This window comes from Bos indicus, chromosome 1, assembly GCF_029378745.1.
Source record: "Bos indicus isolate NIAB-ARS_2022 breed Sahiwal x Tharparkar chromosome 1, NIAB-ARS_B.indTharparkar_mat_pri_1.0, whole genome shotgun sequence".
Classification (NCBI taxonomy): Eukaryota; Metazoa; Chordata; class Mammalia; order Artiodactyla; family Bovidae; genus Bos; species Bos indicus.
In genome coordinates, this window is record NC_091760.1 from 9,766,408 (window position 1) to 9,780,759 (window position 14,352).

Below are 14,352 nucleotides of genomic sequence, written 5' to 3' on the forward strand. Positions count from 1 at the left end.
TGCGTGCATGCTCAGTTGTTCAGTCATGTCCAACTCTTTGCAACCCCATGGACTGTAGCCCACCAGGCTCTTTTGTCCATGAGATTTTCCAGGCACAAATATTGGAGTGGGTTGTCATCCCCTTCTCCAGGGGATCTTCCTGAACCAGGGACTGAACCTGTCTCCTGCATTGGCAGGTGGATTCTGTACCACTGAGCTGCCTGGGAAGAAAAGCCACAGATATTATTTTCTGCTTAGATCACTTTCTACTAGTCTTTTCCACTGGAGGCCTTACATGCCTGTTGCTGCCCTTATATAATGGAGATGGCAGTTGACTACTTCTACCCACTTCCTCCTAGAATATGGTAGATATATATGCTGGTGAGCAGAACATTGCTCGAATATTCTGAGAATTTTCAACTTTCATTATAGTAAGAGGTGTGGGTGTATGTGTGCACCCGTGTGCATACATGTGCACGTGACTAAATCCACATCAGTAGGTGGAGAGTACGGAGAAGCAATGGCACCCCACTCCAGTACTTTTTCCTGGAAAATCCCACGGATGGAGGAGCCTGGTGGGCTGCAGTCCATGGGGTCACTAAGAGTTGGACACGGCTGAGGGACTTCATTTTCACTTTTCATTTTCATGCATTGGAGAAGGAAATGGCAACCCACTCCAGTGTTCTTGCCTGGAGAATCCCAGGGACGGGGAGCCTGGTGGGCTGCCATCTATGAGGTCGCACAGAATCGGACACGACCGAAGCGACTTAGCAGCAACAGTAGCAGCAGCAGATGGAGAGTAATGAGTGTGACCTAACCATTTCTATACTCATGGAGATAGAGAAATAAAGCTTTCCTACATGCTGAAGAATGCTTACCCTCCTCCTAAACTGATTCATCTTGATGTGAGCCAGGACAAAATCAGATAAATTATTAATAAGTTATAAATGCTCATGGGCTTTACCCTAACCTAACCCCTGAAGTGACATCTCACCACTTTTGTTATATCCTAGTCCTTAAAAACAAGTCTCTGGGTCCTGTTCACTCTCAAGGGACATAAACACTAAGAGACTGGGACCTCTGAGAGCCATCTCAGAAGCTGCCTATCACACACACACCATTCACTTTTTCACCTGCTGTTTCTGCAGATGCTATGAATGCTTTGACATCTTTCCTTTGTAGGTTGGTTCTTCCAGAGGCCCAATTCAAAGTCATATTTCCCCCAAGAGAGGAATGGTACTAAGTGATGTGACAGAGCAAATTCATCCTGAATCCCTTTATAGCTGTGTGTGACAGGGCTCCACCAGTAGTGATAAGTCACCTTGACATGTGTGCCTCGAAGTACTGTGATGGGCGGGGCGCATCCCCTCAGAGGTCTTTTTTGCCAAAACCTTGCATACGCCCAACTCATCATAAAGGAAAAACATCAGACATATCCAAATGGAGCGGCATTCCAGGCTAGTCCTCAAAACCATCAAGGGCATCAGAAAACTAAGAAAGTCTGAGAGACTGTCTGTCAAGAATGATATAAGATGTAAAAATAATGTAATGTCTTGGGTGATGTCATGGAACAAAAGATTATTAGATAAAAGCTAAGGAAATCTGAACAAAATGGGGACTTGAGTTAAGAATAAAGTATTTTGATTCATTTAAATAAAAGCTGCATGTGCACTATTAAGTATTTATTAATTACTGGAGGTTTGACAACAAATTCTTTAGAAAGGTCTGTCTTCTACCTATTCACACAGAGGCCCAAGGATATAGACACATGCATTGGTTTGATCAGTATTACAATAAAAAGCTGTAAGTGCTTTTGTGTTTCAGTGGTGTCATTATTAACAGCTTATTCTAGAGTTGAAATGAAGTAAATCTTTGTCTCAACCTCCTCACTGAGAATTTTGTTGCTGTTTTCACTCGTTAAGTCATGTCCAATTCTTTGTGACCTCATGGACTGCAGCATGCCAGGCATCTCTGTCCTTCACTATCTCCCACAGTTTGCTCAAATTCATGTCCATTGAGTCAGTGATGCTATCTAAACCGTCTCATCCTCTGCAACCCCCTTCTTTTGTCTTCAATCTTTCCCAGCCTCAAGGTCTTTTCCAACGAGTCAGCTCATCACATCAGGTGGCCAAAGAATACTGTTCTCAAATTTATAGACTGTTATGAAAATATCTAGTGTGTGAAGAACTAAAAGTGTGTCCCTCTTCAGAATTCATATGTTGAAACCATAACACCAATGTGATAATATTGGGAGATGAGGCCTTTGGGGAGTAATCAGTGTTAGATGTTAAAACTTGTGATGCAATATCCTATGAAAAGAGTACACCAAAGAGCATGCTCACACTTTTTTCCCCAGAATGCACACAAAGAAGAGGTCATGTGAGCTTGACAGTGAAATGTAAGCCAGATACAAGCCAAGAGAAGATGCCTTAGAAGGAACTTTGCCTTGGTGGCACCTTGCTCTTGGATTACTGGCCTTCAGAGTGATGAAAATAAAGTTTTGTTTACATGAATCGAGAACTTCCAGATGTTCAAGTTGGATTTAGAAAAGGCACAGGAACCAGAAATCAAATTGCCACCATCTGTTGGGTCATGGAAAAAGTGGGAGAATTCCAGAAAAAAACAACTACTTCTTCATTACACTAAAGCCTTTAACTTGTGTGGATCACAGCAACTATGGAAAATTCTCAAAGAGATGGGTATACCAGACAACCTTACCTGCCCCGTGAGAAACCTTTATGCAGGTCAAGAAGCAACGAGACAGCAAAAGAGACACTGATGTATAGAACAGTCTTATGGACTCTGTGGGAGAGGGAGAGGGTGGGAAGATTTGGGAGAATGGCATTGAAACATGTAAAATATCATGTATGAAACGAGATGCCAGTCCAGGTTCGATGCACGATACTGGATGCTTGGGGCTAGTGCACTGGGACGACCCAGAGGGATGGTATGGGGAGGGAGGAGGGAGGAGGGTTCAGGATGGGGAACACACGTATACCTGTGGCGGATTCATTTTGATATTTGGCAAAACTAATACAATTATGTAAAGTTTAAAAAAAAAAAAAGAACCAGACATGGAGCAATGGACTGGTTCAAAATTTGGAAAGGAGTTCAACAAGACTGTATACTGTCACCTTGCTTGTTTAACTTATATGCAGATTACAGCATGCCAAATGCTGGGCTGGACGAAGCACAAGCTGGAACCAAAGTAGCCAGGAGAAATATCAATAACCTTAGATATGCAGATGACACCACCCTTGTGGCAGAAAGTGAAGAGGAACTGAAAAGCTTCTTCATGAAGATGAAAGAGGAGATTGGAAAAGTGGCTTAAAACTCAACATTCAATAAACTAAGATCATGGCATATTACTTCATGGCAAATAGAGGGAGAAACAGTGGAAACAGTGGCAGACTTTATTTTGGGGGGCTCCAAAATCACTGCAGATGGTGACTACAGCTATGAAATTAAAAAGACGCTTCCTCCTTGGAAGAAAAGCTATGATGAACCTAGACAGTATATTCAAAATCAGAGATATTATTTTGCCAACAAAGATTTGTACAGTCAAGGCTATGGCTTTTCCAGTAGTCATGTATGGATGTGAGAGCTGAACCATAAAGAAGGCTGAGGAACAAAGAATTGATGCTTTCAAATGTGGTGCTGGAGAAGACTCTTGAGAATCCCTTGGACTACAAGGAAATCAAGCCTGTCGATCCTAAAGTAAAGCATCCCTGAATACTCATTGGAAGGACTGATGCTGAAACTAAAGCTACAATACTTTGGCCACTTGTTGTGAAGAGCCAACTCATTAGAAAAGATCCTGATTCTGAAAAAGTTTGAAGGCAGGAGGAAAAGGGGACGACAGAGGATGAGATGGTTGTTGGATGGCATCACCGACCCAATGCACATGAGTTTGAGCAAGCTCCAGGAGATAGTGAAGGACAGGGAAGCCTGGCATACTATACTCCATGATGTCACAAAAAGTCGGACATGACTGAGGGCCTGAACTGCCTGACTGATATGTTTTAAATACCAATATGGAAAACCAAACTAGACGTGAGTCAAGTCTTGGAACCATTTTAACCATAAAGCATTAACCCAACAGTTATTTATATTTCAAACATATCCTGGTGAACCAATTGTTTTTAATGGGCCTTGTATCAGATTTAATATTCCAACAGTGTGCCCCTAGTAATAGAATGTCTCAGTGAATGAATGTTAAGAAGAAAAAAGAAAGCAAGTAAGACGGAGGGAGGGAAGGAGAAAGGAAGGAAGGAAGGAAAAAATGAGAGGAAGAAATTGAATGATGAAACTTTCATTAACAGTACTTAAGTACTCTTGGATCTACAGATGACACACAAGCCTAATCTGTTTATGACTTCTCTTTAAACTTAATGAAAAAAAAGTTTTCTATCCCTTCCTCATTTCCCTGAATTAGGTTGGTCTCTGACTGCTATCATTATTTTTCCCTCTAGAAAACACTGATTTTCTGACAAATTGCTATTTAGATGCTTTCCATAATATGATCTCGAATTCACATGAAAATAGCTAAATCTCCTTTAATAAACCAAGAGTCAGCAAAACAGTTTCAAAGAGCCCCTTAGAATGGAATTTGGAAGGCATTCTGTCTGGCGAGTTAACACAGTTTCTGTAACAGAAGGCCACTTAAGCACAGAAAATCAATGACAGGGCTGGGGAGAGAAGTGCTAAGCTCTCACCAGACATAATTGAAAGATGAAATTACATAATTTCAAATTATATAACGTTTATCCTACAGAGACAATAAATGTAAGAAACAAATCCCGGTCAAAGATTAGTGGTGTGTGGTCTTCTTCCATTTCCTCTCTTCTAACATTTAGTTCCCATCAATACTTGGAATTGAGATCATTGTTTTGCGTGGTGCTGGCTGTAGATGCACTGGGGTGATTTAATGAACATAAAATTACAAAAAAATGGCAGCTTATATTTAAACTTATGGTTTCTGTTTAGACTTCAGGGTCTTGCCACTGTTGTCGCCATACATTTAGTATAAGTTCTCAACTTGAGTTACCCTGACCCAGAGGCCCTGCTCCAAGGACCCCTGGAAACTTTGTCCACCACCCACCACCACCTCCACTGCTATGCTCCCTTGCCTTATGGCCATCCAGACACACTTGGAGTCACTTTATCTGTCCTTGAACTCATGATTATTTGCTTATGTCTTTCTGCATGATCACATCACCTACCGTGGAAGCTCCTTGAAAAATCTTATCTGTTTTCCTCAGTATTGTAATTCATAGATACCATGGTACCACTGTAGAGTCTATGAATTACAATACTGAGAAAAACAGATAAAATTTTTTAAGGGGCTTTCACTGCAGGCGATGTGATCATGCAACAAGACATAAGCAAGTAATCACATATCTAGTACATACATAACAAATGCTCAAAAACTATACACATGTAAACAAATAAATTGATCCACATATCTTTCTATCAATCTGTTGCAGGAAGGGGGACCCCTTCCAGGGCCCGAAACTGGGCTCTTGTCTAACACTCAGAAATGAATTGTCCGAGGAGACACATGTGCTGACAAAGCAAGAGATTTTACTGGGAAAGGGCACCCAGGAGGAGAGCAGTAGGGTAAGGGAGCCCAGGAGAGCAGCTCTGCCACATGGCTTGCAGTCATGGTTTTATGGTGATGGGATTTGTTTCCAGGTTGTCTTTAGCCAATCATTCTGACTCAGAGCCCTTCCTGGTGGTGCAGCCTTGTTCAGCCAAGATGGATGCCAGAGAGAAGGATTCTGGGAGGCGGTCGGACATGTGCTGTCTCCTTTTGACCTTTCCTGAACTCTTCCTGTTGGTGGCGGCTTATTAGTTCTGTGTTCCTTACAGGGACCTCCTGTCGTAAAACAACGCATGCAGATGGTTACTATGGTGCCTGGCCAGGGTAGGCTGTTTCAATCAGTGTGCTCCCCCTAACAAATCAGTAATCAAAATAATCGAAATAACTCTCTAAAAGAGTTCTATTCTCCATTGTTTGTAGAGTTCAAAAGCAGGAGATGTTACTTATGTAATAAACATGGCTACATGTACAGAAATTTAACAAGCTAATAGCATTCTAAAACCATACTTTAAGGGTAGGCCACTGAATTTACTTTATTCTTAAAAAAATTAGTTTTACAGTGTCTTTGTGGTAATTGTCATTCATTAATTAGCTTTGTGAACCCTCTAATTAGCTGTTACAACTTCAGTTGTCTCATTGTAAAATGAGGGAGCTGAATTAGTGATAACATGAGAGGATATATATGAAAACACTTTGAGGATAATAAAATTTCTCTGCATAGGAATGCAGGGATGTGTAGGAATATTATTATTGCTCTTACTACTCTAAACTTCTCATCCAGGCCTGTAGTCCACTGATTGGTGGCCCTGAAGAAGATATGTCTGGTAATTCTAACTTACCAAACTATTAATTTTTAATGACACTTATTCAATACACAATGTATTAATGACTAATTTATAAACCTTTCACTGTATTTTGTAATGTGTATGTTGCAGCCAACTGATAGTTCCTAGAATGACTTTAGATGGTATATTGTTGTTGTTTAGTCTCTAAGTCATTTTTTTGTGACTCCATCAGGCTCCTCTGTCCATGAAATTTTCCAGGCAAGAATACTGGAGTGGGTTGCTATTTCCTACTCTAAGAGATTTTCCTGACCCAGGGACTGAGCCCATGTCTCCTGTGCCTCCTGAATGCGCAGGCAGATTCTTTACCACTGACTCAGCTGAGTAGCCAACTTCTGGCTGCTGACTTTCCTGGACTCATGACCACATCACTCCAAGTTATACACTTTTCTTCACATCACCTCCTCTGTGTGTCTTCTCTATATGTCTCTTAACTTTTCATTGAATTTAGGGTCTATCCAGGTAATGCAGGATAATCTTTCACCAAAATCCTTAACTTAGTTACATCTGCAAAACCCCTTTTTCCTAATGAGGTGATAGTCTTGAGTCCCAGAGATTGGAATGTGGATACACAAGTAGCTTTAGGCAAGAATGAGCTCTTTGCACAAAAGTGTTCTCTGCAGGAGACCCCTTTTACTCATTATTAACCTTAAACCAGGCACCCCCAAGATCTACTCATCTCTGTCCCTAGCACATCTATCAAAGACATAGAAATGAAGAATAAGTCATTAAGAGCTGACTAGATCTCTTCAATATCTTCCCCTTCAGTTATCTCTTGAACACATCATATGAACAAAATAACACCCAAAGAAAAATCACCCCATGACAAGCCTACACAGAAACCCACAGATAGTTGGGGACAGTGATGCTTTGACTGCACCACCCCCATCTCAATGATAGAGATGACTTCCCTATTTCCCTTTAAAAGCTTTCATGGCTGAGCAGAATCTTCAGAGGTGATTTTTGGGGACACAGAGTTCACAGTTTCCCCCAGATTGCTGACATTCTGATTAAAAGCACCTGTCCTTTCTACCAACATTTACCTCTCGAGCATTAACTTTTGGAGTGATAAGCAGCTGAACCTGATTTGGTAGGTTTCATAGGGTCACAAAGAACCAAACACAACTGAAGTGACTTAACACGCACACAAACCTACTTAATGAATTTCAAAGAAAGATTACCATAAAGATGCTGTAAAAATAATTTTTAAAGTTTTCATTTTTGTTTAACTTAAACAAATCAACTTATTTTTGCATTTCTTTTTTCATATCTGCACATCTACAGTGACATCCTAGAAGAATTTCTCATCAGTATTTTTGGAGCATTTACTGTTGTTTTTTTTTTATCTTGAATTTTGTTTAGAAATAAGTAGTCATGCCATACTTCCTGATTAGTAATAGTTAATCTAGAATAAGCTCTGACTATGATGGACAGGGAGGCCTGGCATGCTGTGATTCATGGGGTCGCAGAGTCGGACATGACTGAACTGAACTGAACTGAACTGATGGGCCAAGCATGACTTTTTACATGCATTACCTCATTTAAACACAATGTATATAATGGTTCAAATATGACTTGGTTATTGGACAAATTTGAATTTGAATTCAACTTTAGCATTTACACATAAGGAGTCCTTCGACAATGAAAAGTCTTGAATCCTTGTTTTCATAAATTAAAAATTGGGAGGATCACTTGACCTGTCCACACTGGATTGTCCTAAATCCAGCTACCTGTAGCCTTTAAAATGGGGTGTGGATCTAGGCCCTCCACCTAGACTATATGTTCTTTTGGACAGAAAGCAGTTTATTTAATACAATTGCCTCATTCAGAACTAGACGTTTTCACCCATTTAACATTAGAGGGTATATTTAAAATATGTATATACATATATATATATATATATATATTAAATGATATTCATGATAGTTAAATACTTGCTCATATTCTGGACTTCCCTCCCTCATGCCTCCATCCCACCCCATCTGCATTCTTCTCCATAACACTTCTTTTCAAACAAAAGCACACAAGGAACATTATTTTGGAAAATGTTCTTTGGAACCAAAGAATGGCTAACAACACTGTTCTTAGGCACAGCAAAGGTGCTCTTCACCCTAGAATAAATGCCCCTTCTGAATCAAGAGGAACCAGGCATATACAAAAATACTTCCATAAAAATCTCCTACCTCAGTACTTATTGCAATGCCCCATAGACTGGAGAAAGTCCAATCTCTACAAACAATTCTCTACTATTCACAAGGATGGCCAAGGCCCATTCTCAAAGGTTTGCTGAGTGTGTAAATTGTAATGCAGATATAGTCTGTTGGAAAAGACTCTTAAAAACTAAGACTCTTTATATCCAGGTGCCCCTTACTAGAAAAAGAAAAAGAGAGAAGAACTAAGATGTTATGATGTCTAAATAGACAACCCACTCAACTAGTTTTCTTTTTTGAATATGTCAGAAACAAAGGTTTGAGCATTTTCAGTTGGTTTGCATGGCTTGCTGTTAACATATTCTGCAGATGGAAATTAAGGGAAAAAGTAACTCATGATAATGGCAGAGTGTAGAACTGTGAGGAAGTCTCCCAGAGGACCCAGCCAGGATCAGCAGGAGAGCTTTATTTCACATAACATCTTCACCCATGGCCATGAAAGGGGAACAAACAGCTCACTAATTACCTTCGTCAGAAGCATGATGCAAACAGCACTAGGGGAGATGATAATAAAAAGGGAAATAGAAGTGCTTAAAACTAGATGAAAAATAGAGTGAAATGGACCTAAATATATGAGCTAATAAATCTAAAGAAAAAGATTCAAACTCAAATATGTGTGAAAATCAGGATCTGGAAAGTGGGAAAAAATGATCTTAACATTAAATGATTGTGTGACTAAAAGGAAAAAAGAGTATTCAGATGGCTTTGAAACCAAACTAAAAGTGGTGTGATTAAATTGTACAAGGAAAGTTTGTCCAGACTATCAGAAAAACATTTCCTAGCAGCAAACTTTATTAAGCCTGAAATAACATCTCCAGAGAATAGAAGTCCCTTCATCTGATTATTTTAAAATGAGACTAGACAAACCACTGGGAAACAACTGGTCTGAGGTTTACTCCATCCTGATGTGGCCAGGAAAGGCAGGCGAGATGATCTAATACATTGATCCACCATGTAGCCCTAAACTGATATTAAATATGACTAACCACTTGTTTTGTTCATATTCTCATTTGCCTCCCAAAAACTGAAACTGGCAAATATAAATGTGTAAAACTACTTAACACATGGAATGCATTAAGTGTGTGCTCCAGGAAGAGGATTTTATCAGGCACTGAGGCACAGACATCTTCACCCTCATGGCAGAGCAAACTAAATAATAAAAGATGTAGCAAAGGAAAGCCAGAATTCCCTCCTACAATACTACCATAGTGTTCTGAGTCAGGTCCAAACACCTTAATGTGGTTAATGAGATGCCACATTGCCTAACATTCACAGATTTCAAAAGCTCCCACCTTCATTTTTCTTTGACATTCACTGTTGTCATTCTCGGGACTTCCTAAGAGAAGCTAGTTGTAAAGAACCCACCTGCAAGTGTAGGAGATATAAGAGATGTGGGTTCGACTCTTGGGTCAGAAAGATCCCCTGGAGGAGAGCATGGCAACCCATTCTGGTATTCTTGCTGGAAAATTCCATGGATAGAGGAGCCTGGTGGGTTACAGTCCACGGGGTCACAAAGAATTTGAAACGACTTAGCATGCACACAGAGAAGGCAATGGCACCCCACTCCAGTACTTTTGCCTAGAAAATCCCATGGATGGAGGAGCCTGCTAGGCTGCAGTCCATGGGGTCACTAGAGTCGGACACGACTGAGCGATTTCACTTTCACTTTTCACTTCCATACATTGGAGAAGGAAATGTCAACCCACTCCGGTGTTCTTGCCTGGAGAATCCCAGGGATGGGGGAGCCTGGTGGGCTGCTGTCTATGGGGTCGCACAGAGTCGGACACGACTGAAGCGACTTAGCAGCAGCAGCAGCAGCATGCACACACACACTGTCATTTTCATCTTCTTTTTGCCCCTCAAGTATCCAGTGCTCTCTGATCACTTATCCTGTTAACTCAGGGTACATGCCACTCCTCCACATACTTTTTGCAAGACAAACTTGTACCGTTTATGTAGTCAACACTTCTTATGGAGAGTTTACACCAAATCTGCAAATATCAATGAGGCACCAATATCATGCGTTTCCATAGCACCATTTTCTGATCAAAAGACTTATCCATATTACATTGATATTATCCACTTACTTGTCTCACTCTCTACACTGTAGTTTATGAGGTCATGTTTCACTGTTCTCTTGTCTTTTATCACCCTCTAGCTCCAGATCTGACATATACATCCTAAACAAATTTCCTGAATGCATGTAGATAAGCCATCTATCGCCACCATAGTGTCATGCATCAAACTATCCTAAAAAAATCAGTGACTTGCAACAATCACTTAATCACACTCTTGTGCCTGCTGGTCTGAGGGAAGTTGGCTGACTAAGCAGCTGGATTTGGTTAAACTTGGAACCAGGCTGCAGATTGGAACTCTGTTCCATGTGTTTCTAATTCTCCTTGGATCAATGGGTCAGCCAGGGTATGTTCTTCTAATTGCAATGGCAGAAATGAAAGAGGAGGCATCAATGTGTAATGCCACTAAAGCCTAGATTTGGAACTGCTGCAGTTGCTTTTACTCCTATTACATTGAACAAAGCAAGACACTGGGCAGAATCCAACATAACGGGGCAGAGAAATATGGTTTATTACTGGTGAAAATGTGAGGTCATGCAGCACAGAGAATGATAGTGGGAAGAGTGACAGATTGGAAGCAACAGTCAAATCTTACACAATATGAACACATAGCTGTCGTAAAATTGTAATTATAACCTTGGTTGAATAGCAGCTTCTTCTTCTTGACATTAATAAATGAGTGTTTGCCTAATAAAAATATAAATATTATCTGATATAGATTTATTATCTATATGTATTAAATGATGAATAAGTTATCCATAATATAAAATAGCTTGAAATGTTAATAATGTGATAAAATCTATTAATAGTCATTGTATTGTTTTAGTTCCTTTGTGACACAAAATTCACCTGTCAATTGAATTATACTTTTGCAGAGGACAGGTTATATCTTAGGATTACTTTGTATTATCCAGAGAAATAGAAAAAGAAAGAAATTTAGGTAATCAGTTTAGCTTTTTAGAAAATTGAACATTAATCACCAAATTGAATATCTTTAATGTAGTCATTAGTAGGTTAATTCTGCAGCTTTAAACAGTAAAGCTAAGAAAACATCTGGATATTACATCCAAGACTGCTTCTTAGAAGAGACTAGATGGGAATATAGTTTAATGGAAAGAGCACTAGTCCTCACTGGTTTCATTCTAGAATGAACTTATGTCTTGAATTAGAGTTGCCAGAGTAACAAAGAGTTTAAATGCATGGTTATTGGAGACACAAATTGAGATCATCTGCTTACTAAGTTTGTAGTCAAGATAAAGTTATTATCTTTCTAGTCTTAGAAGATAACAGCACAATCTACCGCTTGTCATTTTGAAGGTTTAATGAAAATCAATGAGAGTAAAGAGGAAGACATGTCTTCAGCATCATTTCTCTTCTAGCACTTAGTAGAGTATTTGGACAATAGTATGTGTGTTCAGTCACTAAGTCATGTCCAACTCCTTGTGACCCCATGGAGTGCGCTCACCACGTTTCCCTGTTCATCAGTATCTCCTGCAGTTTGCTCAAGTTCATGTCCATTGAGTCAGTGATGCCATCCCACCATCTCATCCTCTGCCACTCTCTTCTCCTGCCCTCCATCTTTCCCAGCATCTGGGTTTTTTTTTTTTTTTTTTTTTTCCAGTGAGTTGGCTCTTTGCATCAGGTGGCCAAAGTATTGCAGCTTCAGCTTCAGCATCAGTCCTTCCAATGAATATTCAGAGTTGATTTCCTTTAAGATTGACTGGTTTGATATCTATAGCTAATAGTCACTGAATATATAAATGTCTGGCTATGAAACTGGCAATTTTGCAGATTTATGGAGAAAGACAATCTTAAGGAAAATTATAGCAAAGTCACTCTATGATGTAAGAATAGAGGCATCTTTAAACAGGGCACAGAAAGCATACCATAAAGTAAAAGACTAATCAATTCAACTACATGCATTTTGTCAAAATTACCATAGAAAGTGAAAGACAATTTAAAAGGGAAAGGAGCTATTTGCAAAACAAAAATTGAGAGCACATAAAAAACAGATAAAGAATAAAAAAGTGTAATAACCCTAACAGAATAATAGGAATATTTAAAAATTACTAAAGCAAAAGATAGTAAAATATTTGAACAGATATGTAACTGAAGAAGAAATGGAATTCACCCATAAATATTTGCAAAGACACTTGTGATGAGGTAAATACAAATTAGTATCACAATGAGTTATGATTTTGTGCCCATCAGACACTAAATATTCTGTGAAAGTAAGTTTGCATGACAACATGGAGAAACCAGTTTAATTATATACTTCTGATGAGAAAGTAAAAAATTAGTACTTTTGAGTAACACTGAAGAAACAGATGCCCTCTGTGGCAAAGATGAGGGTATTCACCAAATATTTATCAGTGTCACCAAATTTCCTGCTGTTTAATTTTCTAGTGAACTGTGGGCAAAAGAATCATAAACCATAGAAAATACATAACACATTATCTCTGTCTTCTCTTGGAAGAAGTCTTGACGAGTCTAGGTAGGTCTTTGCCTATGTGGACCTCAACACCATTCCTTTTCCACAGCAGAGTTTACTGTGAGTGAAATGTAAAACTTACTAGTGTTAAGACTCTTATATGTTGGGGCAATAGTTGGACCACAGCATAAATCACTTGGCATTGATTAAAATACCCTAAGCTTACTAATTCTTCTTCTCAATATACTTGAGAGCAATGCTTGAAATCAAGATGGCAACTTGATATTTAGTCAAAGATCTGTTGTGCCAAAATGAGCAAACTGAGCATTTTTTAAAAAGTAATTAGAAGTTAATTATTGGGCTTCCCTGGTAGTTCAGCTGGTAAAGAATCTGCCTGCAATGCAGGAGACCCCACTCCAATTCCTGGGTGGGGAATATCTACTGGAGAAGGGAAAGGCTACCCACTCCAGTATTCTTGGGCTTCCCTGGTGACTCAGCTGGTAAAGAATCCACCCACAACACAAGAGACCTGGGCTTGATCCATAAGTTGAGAAGATCCCACGGCAAAGGGAATGACTACCCACTCCAGTATTATGGCCTGGAGAATTCCAAGGATACAGCCCATAGGGTCGCAGAGTCAGACACAACTGAGCTACTTTCACTTTCACTTTCAAGTGGATTATATAGAATATATATTTTTAAAGGTACATTTTATGATTTTTTTGTTTTAGTTTTACAAGAACAGTCATAAAGGCATATGCAGATACACTTCAAAATAGGTTTATATAGGATCACTGAATCAATCACATTCACTTGAGCGAAAAATATGAAAGTCAGTGTCCTACAGAACCTGTATACCTGTGCACCAAAAAGCATGTATAAAAGCCTTAATTCCATTGATTTTAAAAGTAAACTCTTGAGGAATAAAACCCATTCACAGAAGAGTAGATATATCTTAATGTATATGTATGGAATGAAATATAATCCAACCTGAAAAATTAATGAAGGATATGCAGAATTGCATCAGTAAATTATAGGATCATAAGGCTAAAATAAATAAATAAATAAAGGATAATATATTGAGTTGGCCAAAAACTCATTTAGTTTTTTTCTCTAAGATGGTACCAAAAACCTGAACGAATTTCTTGGCCAACCCAACATAAAAAATTTTTCCTATGTAAAGTGCAGACTTTGAAAACCTAAATAATATGTA